Raw genomic sequence first — 4811 nt, forward strand, 5'->3', positions numbered from 1 at the left:
AAAAATATGCTACATTTCCTGTTATTAAATTTCTTTTTAGACAGTGGAGTATTCCCGTTATATTGGGATAATATGCAGTAAGATAAAATGTGTGTAAAATCTTATGGGACTTAACTTCTAAGGTGATCAGTCCCTAAGCTTACACACTACTTAACCTAAATTATCCTAAGGACAAACACACACACTCATGCCCGAGGCAGGACTCGAACCTCCGGCGGGACCAGCCGCACAGTCCGTGACTGCAGCGCCTTAGACCGCTCGGCTAAAACCCGCGCGGCTATGCAGTAAGAAATGAAACCATGAATATAATTAGCAGTAGAAAGGCGTACTAAGAGCTTTCCTACTGAGGATGTGGACTTACATTTCAGCAAGATACTGCCCACCTATAGACGGCGAGTTTCCGTTGCTTGTCTTCGAACTTACCAGACCATACCTAGGTCACCAGTTCGCTGGATTTTTCCCCAAGTGAGAACGTTTGGAGCTTTATAGGCAGCGTCCTCCATCCGTCTCTGGATTTTCACCATCCAACACGCCGATCGGACAGAATCGTTGCGGACCGTGGTCCTCTCGTGGAGCTGATAAGCGCTTACAATCTCTTATACAAGATTTGGCACTTGAGCTCGTAATCTGCATACACAGAGCATAATTTACGTAACAAAGTTAACCTGAAGGAAGAGGGGGAGTGAATGTACTTTCATTGTCAGAACATTCACAGGAGACGCGATTCATATTCACTGATTACACAATGCGACTTGCAACTAAACTACAGAATAAAGCACCCAATCTTCAAAACCTAGAAGGATGTTCATCAACGTAACGGATCACAGGAAGGGCTCGATCCTGATGGCTTGTAGCCTGGGCGTGGGGAAGAATTAAAACTAAAATAGCTTAAAAAGTAATAGTCTTCAGATAATTCCATAAAAATGGGAGGAAGGCTATGCTTGTGGCCATTTATTAAGCTGAGAATAGTGTTCCGAAAGACGGTAAACTGATATTCACTGGATATAGGGTGAGCAACGAACATATACTTGGAATAAATGATAATTAGTTGAAACCCTCAGCTGCCGACAGGTGTTGTTGATATACCTCGATGGGGACAGCTGAAAATGTGTGCCCTGACCGGGAGTCGAACCCGGGATCTCCTGCTTACATGGCAGACGCTCTACCCATCTGAGCCACCGAGGACACAGATGAATAGCGCGACTGCAGGTACTTATCTCTTGCACGCTTCCAGCGAGACCCACATTCCCAACTGTCCACAATTCTACATACGTAACGTATCTAAAAGATAGGGTTTCAAGTAATCATTTATTCTAGAGAAGCGGCACGGTCACCAATGGCATCTGTTCCTTCGAGAGCAGTTACTATCTTCATAATATATACTTGGAATCTAAGTGCACATGGGCGGTTACATTTGAAACAATATTCCTTGTCAAACTTAGTCTCTTATATAAGAGTATCGCTGCACACACTACAGCGTACATTAAACAGGGGGTGAATTTGTATGGTACACTATAATAGGAACAAAACAGCCTACTTGCAGATGAAGCCTCCTGACTGGAAATTTCAAATCATTACAGGGAAGCTAACTTATTTGACGTAGCAATTCACAGAACAGGAAATAACCAGGGGAGTACACATCATTAACCGAGTGTACGGTAAGTACTGAATTAAATGGGTGAACAGCACTTGAAGATTCGTGCTCTGCATGCAAGATTACTAACACATGGTGATACACGAGTTGTTTGAGAACCCGAGTTTTAAGGAAATACGAATTCGCAGTTCTGCTAACGTACCGAAACAACGTTAGAGGAAACTTAATCCTGATGTGGAAATAATTATAACGCACTACAAGCCAGAGTAAATATTTCAATGTCTGGTGCTTAAAATTAACTGAGAAAGAAGTTCTTACCTCAGAGATACGCTGCAAGTGTGGTGACGGCGCTCATGCCGACCGTATTATGTTTACGAGAAAGGTAACAGTAGGGATGAAAGTCAAGTATCTTAAGCCGCAGGAGGGAAAAGAGGCATTCTGAGCTCTACACAATAGTGACCATCTTCAAAGTTGGTAGTACGAGGGTCGCCCAGAGAGAAAAGATTGGTTGGTTGGTTTGGGGAAGGAGACCAGACAGCGTGGTCATCGGTCTCATCGGATTAGGGAAGGATTGGGAAGGAAGTCGGCCGTGCCCTTTCAGAGGAACCATCCCGGCATTTGCCTCGAGCGATTTAGGGAAATCACGGAAAACCTAAATCAGGATGGCCGGACGCGGGATTGAACCGTCGTCCTCCCGAATGCGAGTCCAGTGTCTAACCACTGCGCCACCCCGCTCGGTGGAAAGAAAAGAACGACATTTTTTTTCTTCGCCCAACAACAATGGTACAAATGCGAAACTCTACATGTATGCGTTACTTAAAGCTTCCGGAGTACGCACGCAACTTTTGCATTTCCTCCGACAGATAATGTGGCTGCAACAATGTTTCAAAATGGCGTCTGTAAGTTGTTGATTTGGGGGAAGAGTCCAAAACTGCGAGGTCTTCGGTCTCATCGGATTAGGACGGAAAGTCGCCCGTGCCTTTTCAAAGGAACCATCCCGGCATTTGCCTGAAGCGATTTAGGGAAATCACGGAAAACATAAATCAGGATGGCCGGACGCGGGATTGAACCGTCGTCCTCCCGTATGCGAGTCCAGGCGTCTGTAAGTGATGCGCGTTACGAGCAGCGTGTCGTCATTGAATTTCTCACTGCGAAGAAAGAAGCTGTTGCGAACATCCATGAATGTTTGTGTGCAGTAGGCAGAAGCACGGTCAGTCCCTGGGCAAAGAGGGTGACGCCATTGCGGGAAGGTGCTTCGGCAGAACTCCGAGATTGGCGGCGTTCCAGGGGGCCATCCGCAGTTGTCACACCTGACAAGATGCAGCTCGCTAACGCCGTCATTCTCGAGGACGTACATATAACGACTCGGCAGCTGGTGCTGAAGCTATCAATAGGCACAGAAAGTGTGGATGAAATCAGTGCAGAAGTGACTTCCTGACCAGAACAGGGAGTGATACCGAAAGGGCGTACACGCCCTTCGTGTCTCCCTGGAGGAATGCCATAAAACGGGAAGGAGATTATGTGGTTTGATTCAGTAAATAATTACTGAAGAAAGAAAGTGGTACATTACTTCCTGGACGACGCTCGCGTATTCTTTGAGAATCGTTGCCTCTCAATCTAAGGAAAGCAACTAGTACAGGACGTGTCGAACTGTTTGAAAATTCTCCGGCACTGACTCGGGGCAAGCGCACCAACAGGGTGGGTTTCCCATACGAACACACATGTGGGAAGGCAAGGATACACATGTTATTTTGCTAAAATGGGATATAAGTCTTTTACAAAGCACTTGTTTATTCAGCAGGCGCTAGGGGCTATATACCGGGTGATCAAAAAGTCGGTATAAATTTGAAAACTTAATAAACCACGGAATAATGTAAATAGAGAGGTAAAAATTGACACACATGCTTGGAATGACATGGGGTTTTATTAGAACCAAAAAAAAAAAAAAAACAAAGTACTGATAGACGCATGAAAGATCTCTTGCGCGCGTCATTTGGTGATGATCGTGTGCTCAGCCGCCACTTTCGTCTTTCGTCATGCTTGGCCTCCCAGGTCCCCAGACCTCAGTCCGTGCGATTATTGGCTTTGGGGTTACCTGAAGTCGCAAGTGTATCGTGATCGACCGACATCTCTAGGGATGCTGAAAGACAACATCCGACGCCAATGCCTCACCATAGCTCCGGACTTGCTTTATAATGCTGTTCACAACATTATTCCTCGACTACAGCTATTGTCGAGGAATGATGGTGGACATATTGAGCATTTCCTGTAAAGAACCTCATCTTTGCTTTGTCCTATTTTGTTATGCTAATTATTGCCATTCTGATCAGATGAAGCGCCATGTGTCGGACATTTTTTGAACTTTTGTATTTGTTGGTTCTAATAAAACCCCATGTCATTCCAGGCATGTGTGTCAATTTGTACCTCTCTATCTACATTATTCCGTGATTTATTCAGTTTTCAAATTTATACTGACTTTTTGATCACCCGGTAAATAATATATCAGTAAAGAAACGGTCAGTGCAGCCACGTTACACGGTGTTGTTAACCAGAGGATTAATTTCAGCGCATTTGATTCCTATTTAACAACTACAATCTTCCGGCAGGAAATGACACTTTTCCAAAGAAAAATTCGTTTCAGACTGTCAGTAACACACTTCAACACGAATAGAAGCAACATTTCAGGAGTATATTCTATCATAGTGTGTACACTTTAGTTTTTTATTGATAACCGCAGTAAGTGACATTTCGAATTTGTGATTTTCTTCAAAAGTGGCTATAAGAATTCTTTACATTATCGCAATACATCAGATCCAATTTATTATTCCAGATCTCTGTGTCTCTCATGTCCTGCTTCCGAGGACTGCTGGGCTGCTAGGGCACAAAGAATGTTGCGACCCAGAAACCCGACAGCAAACTGGGGCCGCAGATGAAGCAACGCGAAAGAACAGAAAGCAGAGTTCGCTAGGAACGTAACGGTACTTCGCACCTGACGACACAGGCGTTTTCAGGTGACGAAACATTCACACAACCGTACCTTCGCAGTGCGGGGCCTATTAAACAAAGCACAGAACTATTACATACACACTTAATAACAATGTGTTTGTAACTAACAATTCCATCTCTCATTCTACACAGTGAACCAATAGCTCTGTTCACTCAACTCTTATACGGCAATGGAAAACAGTGTAAAGGTAGGGTCCCTACGAAAGAAATG

General features: G+C 44.4%; 1 non-coding gene across 1 annotated transcript; it reads right to left on the reverse strand.

Moving 5' to 3' along the window:
- Positions 1–1111: 1111 nt before the first annotated feature.
- On the reverse strand, positions 1112–1186 carry Trnat-ugu (transfer RNA threonine (anticodon UGU)). The gene has a single exon. It is a non-coding gene; the product is annotated as a tRNA-Thr (tRNA).
- Positions 1187–4811: the final 3625 nt, after the last annotated feature.

Source organism: Schistocerca cancellata, chromosome 3, assembly GCF_023864275.1.
Source record: "Schistocerca cancellata isolate TAMUIC-IGC-003103 chromosome 3, iqSchCanc2.1, whole genome shotgun sequence".
NCBI lineage: Eukaryota > Metazoa > Arthropoda > Insecta > Orthoptera > Acrididae > Schistocerca > Schistocerca cancellata.